Raw genomic sequence first — 20,082 nt, 5'->3', positions numbered from 1 at the left:
TAATTTTCATTCTCCTTTAAAGCTGAATATATATATACCACATTTTCTTTATCCATTCATCTACTGAAGGACATCTAGGTTGGTTCCATAGTTTAGCTAGTATTAATTGAGCTGCTACAAACATTGATGTGGCTGCATTACTGTAGTATGCTGATTTTAAGTCCTCTGGATATAAACCAAGGACTGGGATAGCTGGGTCAAATGTTGGTTTCATTCCAAGTTTTCTGAGGAATCTCCATATTGCTCTCCATAGTGGTTGCACCAATTTGCAGTCCCACCAGCAATGTATCAGTATATCTTTTCCCCCACATCCTCGCCAACATTTATTGTTGCCTATATTCTTTTTTTTAATAGTTGTTGATGGATCTTTATTTTATTCATTTTTTATATGCTGTGCTGAGAATTGAACCCAGTGCCTCACACATGATAGGCAAGCACTCTAGCCACAACCCTAGTCCTATTGCCTATATTCTTAATGATTGCCATTCTGACAGGAGTGAGATGAAATGTTGGTATAGTTTTGATTTGCATTTCTCTAATTGCTAGAGATACTGAACACTTTTTCATGTATTTGACTGATTGTATATCTTCTAAGAAGTGTTTGTTCAGTTCCTTAGACCATTTATTAATTGGGCTATTGGGGTTTTGGGGGGGTTAAGTTTTTGAGTTCTTTATATATCCTAGAGATTAATGCTTTATCGGAAGTGCATGTAGTAAAGATTCTCCCAATCCGTAGGCTCTCTCCTCACATTAATGATTGTTTCCTTTGCTGAGAAGAAGCTTTTTAATTTGAATCCATACAATTTATTGATTCTTGATTTTACTTCTTGTGCTTTAGAAGTCTTGTTAAGGAAGTCAGATCCTAGGTCAACACAGTAAAGATTTTGGGTCTACTTTTTTCTTCTATTAGGCACAGGGTCTCTGTTCTAGTGCCTAAGTCTTTGATCCACTTTGAGTTGATTTTTGTGCAGGGTGAAAGATAGAAGTTTAATTTTATTTTACTACATATGGATTTCCAGTTTTGCCAGTGCCATTTGTTGAAATGGCTATCTTTTCTCCAGTGAATGTTTTTTGACACCTACTGATCTTCCTTCTATTATTTTTTCAAAATTAGTGCACTATCATTAAATATATGAGTGGAATTTATGGTATGATATTTGTATGTCGACATAGCGTAATTTGGTAGATTCCATCCCCCCATACTTCCCCATTCCCTCTCCTCTTCCCTTTCCCTTGATCCCCTTCTTCTACTCTGTTGGTCTCCCTTCTCTTCTCATGAGATCCCCCTTTTTAAACCCCACCCCTGTTTCCCTAGTTTCTGCATATGAGAGAACACATTTGATCTTGGACTTTCCGAGTCTGACTTACTTCACGCAGCATGATGTTTTCCAGTTTCATCCATTTATCAGCAAATGAAATAACTTCAATGTTTTTTTATGGCTGAGTAAAATTCCATTGTGCATATATACTACATTTTCTTAATCCATTTGTCTGCTGATGGGCACCTGGGCTGGTTCTAAAACTTGGCCATTGTGAACAATTCTCCTTTTTTACTATTGCTTACAACAAAATCTAATGGAAAATTGGAAAGACCTCAATGGCTATGATTTGAATGCTTGTATCTCCCAAGACTCATCCATTGAAGCCTAAGTCCTTAATATGGCAGTTTTTGAAGATAGGGCCTTCAGGGTATGATTAGTCACCAGAGTGGAGCCTTCATGAATGGGATTAATGATTTGAAAAGGGACAAAGAGAAGGTGCCCATCCTCAAGCAAGTATGAGGCCTTCACCAGATATCAGATCTGCCTGCACCTTGGTCCTAGACCTCTAGTATCAAGAATTGTGAGAAGGAAATATTTAAGCTACTCTGCCTGTGATCATTTGCCACAGCAGTCTGAACTAAGCAGAGTTAAGTATCAAATCTCAAACTGTCCAACAAATGAAATGTTTTAAAAAGCAGATTCCATCACAAAGTACATGACAGAAACAGATACTAGATGTGGTTACCTGTTGGATATGTGCTTCAAGTAATTCCGAGAGGAGAGCACACTATACACATTGAACAACCTAACCTGATCTGCACAAAGGCTCAGCTCTATATGGCTCATAATTCACACTATCTTCAGAGCAAGGTAATCCAGGGCTTGTAAAAACAAAAATCCTAAAGATTTGTTTGTCTCTGACTAATCAATTTTAAATTATCCTGCATTATTTACTTTTATTTCCCTTTGAAAGACCCACAAAAGTAAAGGATATGGGGTGGGGAGGTAGGGAAGAAGAATAGTTGAGTCAATGTTTAAAATGAACCATTCTGTCTTTGAATGTCAATCTTGCCTGCAGAAGCAGTTGACCCCACTTTTGGGTAAAATGTGCATATGTGAGTGTGTGTGTTGTCTAGAATTAATAGATATTACAAATAAATAATTTTTCCATTATATCTAAAAAACTAAGATTTATAGTAAAACCAACTTGCATTGGATTGACATATTTTATCATTAACTATTTAGAAGGTATTTAAAATAACACTTTTAAAAAAACATGAAAACATTCTTCGCTATATCCTACAAAGTCAAGGCATAGGGGGACATGTATGAGAATATTTATATGATTCTCAAGACCATCACAACCAAAAAGAGATCAAAGGTTTACCAGTGTGATGCATAAATGAACTATAGTATGTTTTTATTGATAGAATGCTATGCAGCTGTGAAAGACGAGTCAAAGCTATACACACAAGCAGAAAGGGCTGGGACTCACACAAGGTGGAAAGGCAGCTAGAGTGCAGCATCGAAGGAGACATGTCTGAGTTTTGCATTTGCATAGACACAATAAATACATATAGTATGATACAAATGAAACTTTACTATTAGGGGTAGACACACAGTGGTAAAACTCTAAGCAAAAGCAATAATATCATCACCATGCAAGTGAGGCTACAACTCAAGGAAGGAGGTAGGGCACACCAGAGCTCCAGGAACCAGTGACACTCTATTTCTTACTCTGGATGGTGGTGTGTGGGTGGCCGTCATGTCATGTGACCAGGGTTTTCCTCCTGATCGGTTGAGGCACTGTCGGTCACTGGCTGCTTTTAAGTAGCTGAAGACAGTAGCCCTGATCTTGAGAGTAGTAAAAATGCAGCCAAATGTATCTTCGTGCATGGATGTGCCTTCCTGCAGCCCCATGGGTGGAGCTATGCACACCTGTTCCTTTGTGATATTACTCCTTGCCCTGTTTGGGATAGAATGTTCCATGGAAACGCCCTTTGTATGTCCCCTTCTCTTATTGTGCCCTTCCTAGATGTCAGTCAACCTGCTGACAGTGGACATCATGAAGCTAGACTCAGCCCCTTGAAACCTGACTCCTTGCCTCATTTGAATGACTCCTCCACAATAAAAGGGTCAACCCACTTGCGCTCTCTCTCTCTCTGTGGACCCTTAAGGTCAGAGGAGCCATCATAGCACCCCCAAAGAAAAAGGTATCTCTGTCTCTTGTGTGGTTATTTTGCGCAGCCTAGTCAGCCCAGTTCCCCTGGAGTGACCCCTGAGTGTTTTAGTTGTTTTAGTCGTGAGCAACGAGACAGTGGTGGTGCAGCTGTTCCTTTTTATAACCAGTCTATAAACCATACATACACACTTTATGCACTTTGGGTATAAATGTCACATTCTGTGGGAGGCCAACCTTATGGGTGACTGAGTTACACTCCCCAGCTGGGTGCTGAGGCGCTCAGTCACAGAAATGGGTGTGTCTTGCTACAGCCCCATGTGTGAAGCTATGCTCACCTGTTCCTTTGTAATATAACCCCTTGCCCTGTTTAGGATAGAATCTTCTATGGAAGTGCCTTGTGTGTGTCCCCTTCTCTTACTGTGCCCTTGGGTGTGGCCTACCCAGGTGTCAGTCAACCTGCTGACAGTGGACATCATGAAGATAGACTCAGCCCCCTGAAACCTGACCCCTTGCCTCATTTGAATGGCTTCTCCTCAATAAAAGGGGTCAGCACGTGCTCTCTCTCTCTCTCTCTTTCTGCAGACCCTTAAGGTCAGAGGAGCCGTCACAGCGACCCCAAAGAAAAAGGTATTTGTGTCTCTTGTGTGGTTATTTCGTGCAGCCCAGTTAGCCCAGTTTAACTAGAGTGACCCCTGAGCCTTTTAGTCGCGAGAACAGAAACCCGGCAACATTCCACACTATGAAAAAAAAGAAGCAAATAAAGAGCGTGGTTAAACAAACACTTTTTTTTAAATATTTATTTATTTATTTTAGTTATTGGTGGACACAACATCTTTGTTGGTATGTGGTGCTGAGAATCGAACCCGGGCCGCACGCATGCCAGGCAAGCGTGCTACCGCTTGAGCCACATCCCCAGCCCCTAAACAAACACATTTCTACAGTGTGATGTGTTGCAATATTAATACAATTTCACGGGAAATATAATTAGAAATTATTTCATGTTTAGTAAGAAATTTTTGAAGTGACACCATACATCATAACATTTGGGGCAGAGAATTCCATGAGCGACCAACATGACAAGTGGTTTTAGTGGCACATTTGAAACTCCTCTCGGCGTGTCCAAATCCAGTTGCCGGGGCTGTTGTCAGTGGATGGTTTTCACTTGGAGAAATGTGCTCATCCGCACCACATTTTCTGAAGTACATTTGAGTAGGAAAGTCAAATAGGGAAACTGAATAATGCAGTCACATCTGTTCGTTGCACAGGCAAAGCGCTGGCTCACGCACTGATTATACACACCTCTCTCCAAAGAATCTGCATTTATGAGCCCACTCGGGGAAGAGAATGCTGGCATGTTGCCTTTCAGGCAAGAGCTTGTTTGTACTTCTCCATGTCAGAGGCACAAGGAAGGAAACGGAGCGTCAGCGACACTGCAGCTGGTCTTTGAGGTGAGTAAGCAATAGAGAAGGGAACAGCCTTCCACTCCACATTTAAAGGACTGCACTTCCCTACCCCACGAAGCTGTCTTCAGGGCTCACCTGGAGTAATGCTGGCTGCAAATACTGCAAGAGCTTTGATGGCATTACTCATCTGTGGAGTGGCAAAGCAAGAAGCAAAGCCACCCCGAGCCTTGCTTGCTCTCACACAGAAGTGGATTAAAGGCAAGTCAAATAGATGAGAAATAAACAGGCAAATCAGAGGAAGACTAAGGCAATCAATTCCAAAAGCCACCATCCAGCCACCTGCTAAGCTTTTCTAATAACGCGTACTTCTACTAGAATCCCAGTGACCTGTATGTGATTAACCACCCCCAGCACCTCTTCCTTCCTATCACTGACTCTGCTCATTCTTCCTTCCTTCCCCCTCTCCTGCAGAATTCCGTCCTCACTGCCTAAGTGGATGCCATCCATCTACCCAGGCCTGGTTATTTTCACCAGTTAGTTCCTCTCCCAGTCTCAGCCCATGGGATGTTTCTCTCCTCTGAATCCCTGCTGCAACATAAATGATGGTGCCCAGGTCCTTGGGTATCAGTGACCTCTTTGCTGCTCCTGGCCCTTCTCTTGGACTTTCAATGCCAATCTCCTTCACTGCAGAGCCCAGACCTCCTTCCCTGCCCTCTCAACAGTTCCCCCGTGCTGTCCCACAAATTTAGAATGTCCAAACCTGAGCCCACAATCTCCCCTGCACCTTGTCCTCAATCTTGGTCATCCTCATTGCCATCCATCCATTTGCTGATGCTGGACACTGGGAAGCATCCATAATGTTTCCTCCCTTTTGATCCCTGATGATCAGTCACAATCTAGTGAGTTTTCTTCTATTTTTCTACCTCTGCTCCCATTATTCCAGCCTAGACCCCTCTAGTTCTTACCTGGACATTTGTAATTACTTTCCAATTCATCCTGGGAAACTGTCTTCCTTCCAATCCATTCTCATCACAATAGACAGAATGAGCTTTAAAAAAAAAATTAATTTAGGCAATTTTGCTTCAAGTTCTCCCAATGACTTCCCAATGCTCTCTGGGAAAGCCAAGGCCCCCAGTCAAGCCCTTTCCCCTCTAGTTCTATCCCAACCCACTCTCTGGTTCACTATCGACATCCATGGGTCTCCATCTAGCTTAGACTGGGGCAGAACCCAGGCACTGAGCCTTTAAAAGCTTGCAGTTGATTCTAAGAGGCACCAAGTTTGAGAACTGTAGGTTTAGAGACGTTGGCCAGATTCAGTTCCTTTCACAGTGCGTAGCCTCTCCTGCTCCGGCTTTTGCCCCCTGAGCTCCTTACCCCACCCTCTTCCCCCTGCTGCCCTGCAGGCTACCTGTCCAAATCGAGGTGTTCCTGCATGAGGGGTCATCTAACAATCATCCCCTCTTATCCAGGCTGACATCGCACCCCCCTCCCCACAGTCTACTGGTAAAATGATCTGTGACCGCACCATGCAGAGCTGTATTAGACCCTGAGGCAAAAAGAAAAACCAGTAATACTGATCCCATCTTTATACAAAATGTTGGTATTTTATTCATCATGTATTTTTGCATTCCTTTGCTTTTTAAAATACTAAATTGAAATATTATTTATCTTGAAAACTGAGTTTTTAGAGCCCCCTTCCCAAATTATGTGCCCAAGGCAAGTGCTTCACTACCTGTACCCTTTTCCAAGGCCTGATTTCGGGGACTTGTTCATCAAATGCCAACTCCTTCACTAGGCTTGAGGCTTGGTGAAGTTGCAAGGGTCTCTGGTTGTTCAGTATTCTGTCTTGAGCTCTCAACTGGCACACAGTTGGCCTCCTATAAATGCATGTTGAGTTAATAAGTCACAGTTACTTCTTTATAGATATGTTTTGCCTCTCAATTAAGTTGCTGAGGTTGGTCTCAAACTTGCAATCCTCCTGCCTCAGCCTCCAAGTCCCTGGGATGATTACAGTGTGAGCTACCACTACCTGCTTCTCTTGTGGTTCTCAATTAAACCACAAGTTCCAACTACCGTACCTGTGCAAGATGGAGTCCCCTGAATCCTTATGTAGTTCAGACTGGAAGCCTGGTGTAGGGTTGGTGTAGGGGTTGTCATCCTCCTAACTCAAGGACATCCTCATTCTTCCTCCCTGCTAGCCTCCTCCTATCCTGCATCTCTCTTGGCCAGTTCATCAAAACTCCTTCATGTTCCTTGATTACATATTTAGTTTGCAAATACATCTATTACAAAAGAATTTTCTAGAGGCTCCCAGCTTTCTTCCTGCCAAATAAGTCAGTATCAGAATAACCACAGGGCCTCTCAAATAGTGCCTCTCCAACTGTGTGGGGACCTTGTTCAATGACATTTCTGACTTTTTAGGTCTGGGGTGGGGCCCAAGGTCCTGCATTTCTAACAAGCCCCCAGGCAAGGACATTGCTTTTGGTCACCATGGCACACTGCATAGCAGGAATGTAGACCAGTGTTTCCAAGCCTTCCCTGAAAATGTGCACCAATTGGGCACTGATGAAAATACAGCTTTCCAGACCCCTCCCTTGGAGATTCTAATTCACTGGGTCCAGGAAAGATTTCAGGAATTATTATTTCTAACAAATATCCAGTGTAATTATCATCAAAAAAATTGCGGGTAAGGTCAAGGGAATACAACACCTGTGCCTAAGCACCTCCTTGAAGGGAGGGCTCCCTTTTCCATACCTCCCCTGCTGGCTTTCTTCCCTGGAAGTCACAGGGGGCAAATCAAATGCTTCGAACATCTAAAGATGGTCTGCATCCGAAATCAAGCTCCTTAAGGGAAGAAGCGGTAACGCATTCTTGGGTTTCCTTTATGTGATTGTTTGAATTTCTCATTTTGAAGATGTTTTACAAAAGCATAAAAGCAACCTGCAGAACAAGGCAGAGATATCTATGGAGGAAGGTGGTCATCTCCCTGCATCTACCCGGTCCTCACACCAGGTCTCAAGTAGGGAGCAATAACGGCCTGCTGATGTTACCCCTTTAAACACCTGCACACACTTAGAAGTACTTGAGGCTTTCGTCACCAAAGTTGAAGACTAGAATATAGATTATTCTGCAACTTGTGCTTTTCTTAAGTTAGCAATAAATTATCAGTATTCCCTCGAGTCAGGAGCTATGGATCCTTTTTCTAATTTCCTTTTGCTCGTAAATAGATTATTTCTATATAAATAGAATTGTACACTCCACAGGCATTAGTGTAATCTTCTTTCTACTCTTATTTGCTTGGGTCAGTGTCCTCTGCCCTCCCATGCTGACAACATGCAACTCTGAAATGTTTCTATGTTCACATATATGAACATAATACATATTTGCATAGAGAAGAGAGTTGTCATTGTTTTGCAAACAGAGAATTTCATTATATGGTCATGCATCGCTCTACAACAGAGACATGTTCTAAGAAATGCATTATTAGCCTGCCTCACCATCATGTGAACATCCTAGACTGTACCACAAATAGTGAGATCACTCCACTAACATAGCAAACTGTTTTACAGTAATTTTTTTAATAAGTAGTAGTAAATTCTAAAATAATGATAAAAGCAGTGTATTAAATACATAAACCAGCAACTAGTCATTTATTATCATTGTCAAGTATTTTAAACTGCCCACAATTGTATATGCTATACTTTTACATGACTGGCAGTACAGTAGGTTTGTTTACACCAACATTGCTGAAAACACAGGAGTAAAGTGTTGCACTACAAAGCTACAACATCTCTAGGTTACAGAGGTTTTTCAGTTCCATTATAACCTTATGGAACCAATGTTATATATCATTGATGAACTGTTATATGGCACGTGACTATATGTTCTTTTCAGCAAACTGACTTTCTAACTCAACAATACTTCCTGAAATCTATCCCCTGAGCAGACTTTGTAGGTTAACTGGTGTAGCTCTCATTGTTCTTCGTGACTGCATAATATTCCACATTATGGAGGTTATCTTAATGCTTGCCATTACTCTCAGACTGTTGTGCCTTCACTTGGCTCCAGATTTTCACCCCTCTGAAAAATGCTAAATTTAACAACTTTATACATATATCCTTTGATATACCAATTTGTGAGAAAATTTCAGTAGAATTACTAGGTCAAATTATATGTATGTTTATATTAAATGGATGTTGCCACATTGCTTTCCTAAAACACTGAAACAATTTGCAGTTCCACCAGCAATACGTGAGCACCTATTCCACACTCCCTTCCTTCCTTCCAAGGAAGAAATAATTATTGCTTATTTTAGTTTTTGCCAGACCAATGGGTGTGAGTAAGGACCTCATTGTTAAGTTTCATTTCCCTACCTGCTGAGTTTGAATCTTCCCAGATGTTTATTGGCTTTGCTTTTATTGTAAGTTACTTATTCACACCCCATTTTCTTTTTAATACTTGTCTTTTCTTTGTTGATTTGTAACAAGTACATGTTTTCTGAAATACATAAATCTTTTATCTTCCAGCTTCTTTGTAAATATCTTTCCAAATTGATTCCTCTATTGATTTTAATTATAGTATTCTTTGCTGTCCAGTAGTTGGAATGTTTTGAGGTCAAAAAAGTCTAACATCTCTACTATGTGGATTTCCTGATTTGGTTGAAGTCTCTCTCAGACTGAATCAAAAATTCAGATCTTCCTGTGAGATTATTTTTGCTTTGTCTCTTCCAGGCTTTTGCCATCTGAAAATTGTTTTTGTGTATGTTATGAGATAGAATGCCAACTTCATATATGGATAAAAATGGAACTAAGATCACTTGGGAATTAATTTTTCCATGTTAAACTGAGATACTTTGATCATGAATTTAATGTACACATGGGGAATTAGTTCTTAATTCATCATTTTGCTCCACTGATCTCTTTATTCTAGTCACACAATTGATTTAAAAATCTTTACTTTCTTAAAGAGGCCTTATTTAAAGTACAGTCAGTGTGTCTAGTCTTTCATATGGACGTTAAGGTCATTTAACACAATGCCCCTGTAATCTCTATTAATATTCTAATCGGGAGTCACATGAAATACAGAGATAAGTTCCAAGAGAACTGGCCTTTTAATTACATGAGGTCTTCTCATCTGAGAGCATTATGTTTTCCATTTGTACAGAACCTGTTTCATGTCCTTCAATAAAATTTTATACTTTTAAACATATTTTTCACTTATTCTTAAGTATTTTAATCTTTTGTCATTATTGTGAGTGAAATCATTCACTCCATTTATATTTCATGGGGCTTATTATTAGTATATAGAACAGTTTTTTTTTTTTACAAGACAGTCTGTTTTTTATTGGTTGTTCACAACATTACAAAGCTCTTGACATATCATATTTCATACATTAGATTGAAGTGGGTTATGAACTCCCAATTTTACCCCAAATGCAGATTGCAGAATCACGTCGGTTACACATCCACAATTCAGTTTTGTTTTTTCTATATTTACCCACCTTATCAAATTATGTTATCAATTCTATTTGCTTTATTAAACACTAGAATCTCATGGAATATAATCACTTCATCACCCAAATCCACAATATATTCTGATTATTTCGTTATTCTGAACCTTACTGAGTTTGCCAGACACTCCAAGACAATGCTAACTAGTAATGCCAATAGTGGACATTACTGTTTCATTTTTTATAACAACTAAAAGCTTTAACGATTGGCCTTTTATTATACTTCATTTTTGTTTTGGGCTTTGGGGCTTGGGGGTTCTTTGCTGCTTTTATTTTGTTTCAGCAAGTAAACTATTGTATTTAAGTGGTTTTCTATTTTTATTAGAAATGCCTGCTGAAACTTAGGAAAGGCCTTCCTAATATGTTATTTTCCTTCTTTATGTTATTCATAATATAAGTTATATTTATAGATTTCCTGATAATGATCCACTTGCATTCTTGGAATAAAACCTTCTTGGGTTACAATGCATTTATCAGATCACTAGACTTTACTGAGAGTTTACTTATTTTGCCTTTACTTACCTAAGTGAACTTGGTGCACATTTTTCTTGGGGATTATCATTTTCATACTTTGACTCTATAGGTTTTATTTATAGCCTTGAATAAACTAGATAATATTGTGACAATCCTATATTTAATTACAAAAATATTCAGCTCTAGAACCACCTAATTTTTGTGTTTTTGCATGTACTAGTCTCAGAATTTCAGCTTTTACTTGTTTATTACACATACTACTTATTAAAATTTTTTTGTGAAATATCTTCAAGCAAGATAGGTGCAAAGTTATATACGATCTTAATGATCAGCAAAATGAAGGCATAACATTAAAGCACTGGAAAATCCAAAACTAACTCTGAAATTTTAATTCTTTCTGAAGTAGTTGAAGCAAATGCACACATTTATCATGGAAAATAAGATTAAGCTACAGAAATGCTAATCGGTGCTCTGTCCAACGTTGAATTTAGATGCAATCCACAAATGGGAAAAATGAAAATAAAGTTAAATAGTTCAGTTAACTGTAACAGCAACCAAGTTGGAGATTGATAATATTCCTTTCAATTCCTAAAGATACTCTTCCTAGGAATATATTTAAATGCTATCCTTTTAGAAAATCCATTTGGAGCAATTCTAAACCACTCTCATTCCCAGTTGGGTGGTGATGGTTCATTCCTTGTATAGTTGATGATCACTGACCAGCCCTTGAGTTTGTTTTCGGTCTCAAACCCTAAAATTCTAAATGGAATCTGAAGCACAAATAATCTTAGCACTGTTTGTTTAACAATGATGTACAGTGACATGTGAAGACCCATAAAATAGGTCCATGAATTTAGGAATATAAAGCAAAGTAATGGGGTCCAATGCACTAAACAACAACAAAAAAAAATTTCTAAAAACAAACATTTAACAGAATGTAATAAGTTATTTTGGTAAGATCTCTTTTGACTCTACTCCCTTTTAGGCTGGAATGCAACCATAAAATTAAAAGGATCATAATAATAAGTATAAATTATATTGAGGTTATTCTGAGTTTAAGTAAATTTTTTTAAAGTACAAGGCAATGTTTTTTCTAAGCAGAAGCCTTAACTTTTCTAGTCAGGGCCATAACTAGGGTGAGGCAAGCAAAATACATAGGTCATAAGTTCTAAGGAGGTGCTGAGGTGCTTGCTTACCATGCATAAGGCCCTCGCTTTGATTTCCAGAAATGATTTTTTTAAAAAAAGGAGGTGACGTTGTGCAAGCATCTGCCCATTTAGGCAGTGGGGAGAGTAAGTGCCTCCCCGAAGAGCTGCCAGGCTGGCACTTGCACAACACTGTCCTCTTGAATTTTGTGCCCTACACACCTTGCTTGCCTCTCTCTGTAGTCCCAGTTTACATTCATTCCTTCATCCTGTTTTCTTTTGCTTTATTTTGTTCTTCCCATAATACTAGATCCATAGAACCAGATATAGTGCTGCATGCCTGTAATCTCAGCAGCTCAGGAGGCTGAGGCAGAAGGATTGAGAGTTTAAAGCCAGCCTCAGCAATTTAACGAGTCCTTAAGCAACTCAGTGAGACTCTGTCTCTAGATAAAATATAAAAAAGGGGTAGGGATATGGCTCAGTGGTTATGCACCCCTGGGTTTAATTCCCAGTACAAAAAAAAAATGTTCCACAGAAAAGCAGTTTTATCTTCAGTCATTTTTTGATGCATTCTTTAATGATAATGGTATCCAACTCTATGAATTAAAGTTTCCTCTGAGAATAGATTTTGATATAAAGCATTCTCCTTTTCAGTACTTTCTAGCTTGCAGCTTCAGGTTTATGTTCTTCTGTGCTCCAAAGGTTACTCAGAAAGAATTCCTCAACTTATGAATAGGATATTCTGGTCACTTTTAAATTATTTGTTTATATTTTTCTTGAATGTGGCTACAAAAATATATCATTTCTAAATTTCCTAAAGCTATATTTGTAATTAAGCAAATAGTCAATTTTAATAATATTCTGTCAGATAAATAAAAAAATTATGTTCTTTACATAAGGGACTTAAGATTATCTACTAATCAATGAAAGTGAATTTGTTGATTGTGTTATTCTTCTACATTCTTATTTTTTCTATTTGGATCTGATTCTGAAAAAAGCTTGAAAACCTATTTTTATCAAGTTGTAATTGCATTACATTGTTTGATACTCATAATTTTATTAAATATTAATTCCAATCCATAAATGGAGCATGTGGTATTATATAATATTCTTTTATCATAATTTTAATTTTAAATGCCTCTTTGACATCCAGTTTGCTTTTCTTAATTTTTCATTGTACTTTCTTAGTATCTATGTTCATCATTTTATGGTCAAAATTTCTTCATATTTAAGTTTCTTTAAAACTTTGCTTTAAATATTTTTCTTCTAGATAGAGTATATCTGGCTTATTTAAATTTTTAACTCAATCTCATTTTTTTTTTAACTTTTAGTAGGAAAATCTAGCCCATTCACATTTAGTGCAATGATTAGACTTGGACTTTCTTAATTGACTTTTCCCCTATTTCTTCCTTTTACTGGTGTTTATTTTTGCAACAATCAATATTATTTCCCCCTTTGCAATTTTGTTAATAATTTCTCAGAGATTTTCATCATATTTCTAGCTACTTTCCCTTTCTCGTTGCTCCTAAGCAATGGTTTTATTTATCATCAAATGAAACCAGACACTATTTTCTGGTATTCTCTGCTTCTTTATTCCTTATAACAAATCTTAGAATACTTTTTTCCCACCCCTAGATGCACAGCCACTCCCAAGATGGGAACTTTGGACTACTACTCTCCTTCCCACCTGCCCTGATGCCCAGCTTTGCTGAGTTACTTATTATTTTTAGTAATAGTTCTTAGAAAAGATGGTGATATGATCTACTCAAGAAACAGAATAGACTATTGCATAGTTGGAGGCCCAGCACAATTCATAGACTGACCAATGAGCTTCTCCAGCCTTCAAGTATCCAGGTGCTAGAATGCATTTTGATTTGGATGTAATCTTCTTTCCTATTTATTTCTTCACTATTCTTCTAAGCTCTCATATCCTCTGACCCTTCCCAACTCTTTTGGAGACTGAATTTCTGTAGTCACCAAGTAAAAGGAACTGGGAGCATATCCTTCTGTGCTTTTCTAGGTCATAGTAAACCAAAGAAATTTCCACACCATCCTTTTCTCTGAGCTAGCAGTTTTTCATCATGAAGCTTCCAGTGTGAACAATCCAATACCAGTATAATACTTTCTCCTTTGGGAGTAACTTTATCTTCTCTGGAGAAACTTGATGATTTCTGTTCTTTTAGCTGAAGCATTCTATGCCTAGGAGAGTGTCTTTCTGTCATTCATCCTTCCTGGAACTCCTTGAGATGCAAGTCCCTCTTCATTTCAGAAAATTTCTTATGAGACCCTCCTTAGGGCTCTCTTCTAACATCCTTCATGGCCACCCTCCCCACCTTGGCCCCCACCTCTGGATTTCTAATATCGCCTGATTTTTTCTTTGTGATGTTTCTCCAAGACTAATTCAGGCATCGACCACTTTCTCCTTCAATTTATCTCCTGTAATTTTAGTTCGAAATCGTACTTTTTTGGTCTTAGAAAATCAATTTGTTTGCATTGCATTTAAATATTTTCTTATTTTTTGGCTCAAAGTTATCTGTGGCAGCAACTATTTCTATACTGAGAGTTCTGTTTGTAATTCTCCCTGGCTGCTGGGCCTCAATAGGAATCCTCTTTTCCTTTGTTTGCTTCTTGGGACACTGGGGTATCTTTGGTGGCAGCACTCCCAAAATGGTAGACGGAAGAGTCATCTCAGCCTCCCTGGGCCCAAATCTAGCAGCAGATGGGTAGCTTATTCTCTGGGAAGGAACTGGGAGGAGGCCTCTCTCTTCCTTCCTGGTCTTCTCTCTGCTTTTCTCTTCAGGTGGAGGCAACTGGACCCATCTGGTCAGTTCTTCAGGAGCCAGAGGTCAATATTCTCAAAAGGAACCTCCCTCTGGCCTCCTTAGGACTCTCTGACATGTTTCCCAGGCAGGGAGGCAGGCTTGCCCCAGTCCTCTGTCAGGATTCTGCCATGGCATGAAGCATTGCCCACATCCCTGCCTCTTGGAGGGTTTGTCTGCCTCCTGGAGAACCTGCAGCTGCTTTCCTTAGGAGAGGCAGATGGGTTCAATTGTAGTGGTAAAGAGGCAGGATGTGTTCATCTTTCCAGAAGCCCCTTTACCTCAGGACTTCTTGACTTCTTTATTTTTTAATTTAAAAGTGCTCAATGAATATGACTGAATAAGTACCACACACCCGTACCTCAAATTTTCTCTGTACAGATTTGATCAATTATGATACTATTAGAAGCTAATTCAATTTTGCTTAAATAATGTTTTTTTTTAATCTCACAAAAGAAGTTCAAAGGTAGGGTGGGCTTCAGGAATGGTCAATTCAGCAGTTCAGTGATGTTGTCAGGATGCAGTATTTTCCCTTTGCTCTGCTGTCCTTCATATTGCCCTCATATTCATGTTAGGCCAGGTTTGCTGCTGTAATTCCAAATAGCACACTTAAGACATGACAACACCCAGAGAAAGAAAAGCAGAATTCAATAGACAACCCCTTATAGCTTGCTGACCAGAATTAGGTTATATGATGCTACAGTTTGGATCTGCAGTGTCTCCCAAAGGCCCATCTGTTAAAGGCTTGGAACGTTTATGAGATGGAGCTTGGTGGAAAGTCTGAGGTCACTAAGAACATGCCCTCTGAGGGGATAATGGGACCTCTGCCCTTCCCTTTTCTTCTTTGTTATTTGTTTGTTTGTTACATATGGACACAAGACCTTTATTTTATTTATTTATTTATTTTTATGTGGTGCTGAGGATCAAACCCAGTGCCTCACACATGCTAAGCAAGTGCTCTACCACTAAGCCACAACCTCAGGCCCCACTTCTTCTTATTCTGTGTGTGTGTGTGTGTGTGTGTGTGTGTGTGTGTTTTCTGACCATGAGGTGAGCAGGCTTTGCTATACCACGTATTCCTGCCATGAGGCCTAAAAGAAATGGGTCCTCCTGATCATGGACTAAAACCTCCAAAACTATGAGCCAAAATAAACCTTTCCTCTTGTTATGGTTTGGATCTGAAATGTCCCCTGAAAAGCTCCTGTGTGGAAAGCATGATCCCCAATGCAGCAAGGTACAGAGATGGGAGTTTTAAGCTATGACTGAAGCTCTGACCTCATAGGTGAATTAATCCATTTGCTGGATTAATTAATTGATAGTTGAATGGACTACTAGGTGATAATTGTAGGCAGGTGGGGCATGGCTGGACGAAATAGGTCACTGAGGGTATGGCCTTGGGCTATAATCTGTCCCTGGACCCTTTCTCTGTCTCTGCTTCCCAGATAGCATGAAATGAGCAGCTTTTCTCCATCATGCTTTTCCATCATAAAATTCTGCCTCACTCAGGCCCAGAGCAATGGAATCAGCCAACCATGGACTGTATCTCTGAAACCATGTTTCCCAACTATACTTTTCATTTTCTAAGTTGTTCTTGTCAGATATTTTGGTCACAGCAATAGAAAACTAATACATCTCTTTATAAGTTGATTATCTCAGGTGTTTTGTTACAGTAACGGAAGGCTAACACATAAGATCAATCCTAAACTTGGCAAAAGCAAAAGTATTAGCCAATAATTCATGAACATGGCTGTCTGAGGAGAATATACTGAAAATCAGGGAACAGCAGATCACAAGCTAAATGTCCTCAGCTTTATAAGCAGTTTTTCACATAAAAACAAACTGGCATTTGAGTGTTCACAATATGGAAGGTGCCTTTCATACATTCTCATTTAATCCACATCACAGTCCCCCTCAGTTGGCTATGAATATTATCTTTGTTTCACAGATGAAGTACTCAGAACTTAACTTCTACTAGATAACACAGTCAATGAGCCATCATTTAATTCCTCATAGAGTCTGTATGTTTATGATACAGCCTAGCATTGCCCTTCCCAACAGAAAATATCCTTTGCATAGTAACTCCCTTGGACCCCATGTGAGAGCCAGCAATACTTATGTACATTAAATGCCATCCTTTCACAGAATGAAGCCTGGTAACCAACTAAGAGTGACAGTCATGAGTGGCAGGCACTAGGTGTGCCCACCCTGCTGCTGATGAAATGTGTGGAGGCACTTGGCTATGCCTCACAGTTTTACCTTTGTTTTATTATAAAACAACCTCAAGAATCCTTACATTAAAAACAAGTCTCAAGATCTTAATATGGAACAGCTGAGCCCTATGCATTCAGTACTTGGCTTGAATATTCGTTCTGTACAGTCCCTCAGGAACTAACAAGTATCTGGAAAGTCAAACAAGCACTTCCTACTCCCATCTACACGTGAAACTCTTTGCACTTGGGGCTCTGCAACATGTGTGTGCTTGTGTGTTTCCGTGGTCTTTCATTGTAAAAGCCAGGCATACTCATGTTGGGGAAAAGGTGTCTGAAGTTCTCCTTCCCTCTTCCCACTCCTGAGATAATCACTGTTTGTGTGGGAAACTTCTACAGACTTTTTGCAATGCACTTATTTTAACTTTTTATTTTGGAAATACTGAAATACACATTAGAGAACAGAATAATGAAACCCAACACACCCATGCCCAACTTCAACAATTAACATTGGTAATGCATTGGAGCATAGTTGACATCGTAATGTTTAGTGATCTTAAAAATATTATAAAAATCCAGTTTGTAAAAAATTCAAGCTGTGTAGAAAGGCATAAAATAAAAAAGAAAACATCATGTTTCCTTCTCAAGACCTTTAATCCCTGTACTTAGAAATAACATAACAGCTTTTATGTGTCAATGTAGACACTATGAATATGTATTTTCACAAATGAAAAATAAAGAAAAGCCATGCCATACCTATGTATTAATACTTGTTTTGTTTTGTTTTTTTCTACTTACTGAATGTTGGACTTCTTCAAAAGTAAATACTGGGAGGAGGCTTGCATTCTTCTCCAGCAACAGGGTATTCTACCGAAAACCATCCTTAATCCAGGAAAGTGGAGACAGCTAGTTGACTTGGAAGTTAAGATTTCTGTCTCTAAAGCCTAAAAGGTTTACAAAGTGGATTGTGTGCAAAATGATCTATTGGAATGTGGAAAGAGACACTGTAATATCCATTAAATTTTATCTCATCTCTTAATTTTTTTTGCATATTTTAAGACATACATGGTCCTAGTGCAATAATTATTTATAAATAAACATTTTGAAATTAGACGAGTGTACTGAAGATTTTTAAGTATGGGATGTAAGAAGAGAACATTGGAGACCACTGCCGCAAACAGTTTTAATGAGCACACAGAAAGTAGAGATCTTTTAGGATGAAGGAGTAGGCTAAAGGCCTGTCTTGGAATCTCTGTGAACCATCTGAGGCCGACAAATGTTGTAACAGACGTGAAACTCTAAGCCCACTGAGAATTCCTTAGGTAAAGAGAACCCATCCATAACTGGGAACACTACAAAGTACCAGCCATCAAAGTGGTACTACCTAACGTGTTCTGTAAAACTCAGTCTCTTCAGGGGGAAAAGCAGATGAAGAGTTGGGGACACTGCATACTATCTATAATCAGTGTGAGGCTCACAGAAATCAGTCAGTGGAAGTTGATAAAAATTTCAAGTAGTGTGGAAGGGTGTAAAATAAAAATTTAAAGTCCTTTCCTCTCCCCAAATCCTTAATCCCAGGACTCAGAAGTAACTGCTTTCAATATATCAATCTAGACATTTTTTTTAATGATGTGTGAAGTAAGTAGTAAAGGCTCTCAGAAGTACCTAATTAAAAAATAAATAAATAAAATACCTGGGCACAGTGATGAATGTCTGTAGTCTCAGTTACTCCAGAGTCTGAGCCAGGGGCATCACTTGAGCCTGGGAGTTCAAGACTGGGTAACATTTCCAGACCCTGTCTCAAAACAAAACAACCAACCAATAAAAATACACAAAAACTAGTTCATGTTTAACTCAGCATTTCCATTTGACCCTAGCATCTACAACCTAACTTTTCTTTTCTGAATATTTGTTCAAAAAGCCTAAGTGGAGAGTGGGAATTCCATACATGATTTAGCTAAAGAAAACATTGATCCACAAATAAAAAGAAGCCAGGGCTTCTCCATAAAATTTCTAATCTACATACTCTGTCTTCTTCTCAAAGAAGACAAACTCAACTGTGCTTTTTCCACTCATGCAAACCATGGTGGGTATGTTTTATATTCTATAAACATGGTGCACATTAAATTTCAAAGAATATTTCTCTTCAGGGGGTTGGGAAGGAGGGAGACATAGAATCAGAGATATCAGAAATATGGTCATCTGTTCCATTCTGTGAGATTAGTTTCATTGCCTATTTACAAAGCTCACATTCTTTATTGAAACACAAATGTTTATTGAACATCTACTATAGTCAGTTTAAGGAAATGGAAATTAATAAAGTAGTCCTATATTAGAACTAAGTGGAAAGGGACAAGCCAGGCAGAGGGAACATCATACTGAGACCAAGTATGACCAAGCATGAAACAGTTAAGGCCTACAAATACAAAATTTCTAAAAGCTTGTTGACAGCGTGGCTGGACTAGAGTAAACTTTTACTGAAACTCCAAAACCCAGTTCTAGCATATCTTCTCTAGGTCAAGGTCTTGGCTCTTCCCACTATCCAGCATGCTCAGAATGCTCAGCACCCTGAGTTTGAATGGTTTCTAACACAGATTTCTCTATTTTCCAACTGTTATTTTCTTACCTTCCATTGGTCTGTGAGCTTCCTGAGAGCATGAACCGCAGTTCCCAGAGGGCTGTGAGAACACATTATAGTAGGTTGTTAAGTGACTGAGAGTTGAAGTAGATACTAAGTATAGAAGATTCTCTTAAAAGTTTGACCTAAAACAAGGCAGGACTACATAGCAATGTGGCATGTGTTAGGACAGAAGAATGGATAGAATTTCAAGTAGCAGATCAGCAGGACACCACCTCAGTCAGCCTGGTAGGCTACATGTCCTGATCCCAAGTTAACAGCAGTCATGATACAGAAGTCAGGTCTAAGAAGCTAAGAGCCTTTCACAACCTCCACTGCTGGGCCAAAACCGTCAGAAGAAATACCAACTCTGGCATCTGCCAACATACATGCTAGTTTCTTCAGCAAATGAATATGATGCTGGGGGAAAATCATTTAAAAAAATAAACAAAGGAATTTGAATG

Source organism: Spermophilus citellus (genome assembly GCF_964194105.1).
Source record: "Spermophilus citellus genome assembly, chromosome: 4".
Lineage (NCBI taxonomy): Eukaryota > Metazoa > Chordata > Mammalia > Rodentia > Sciuridae > Spermophilus > Spermophilus citellus.
The sequence above is the reverse complement of the archived record's forward strand: the minus strand, read 5'-3'. Positions refer to the sequence as shown.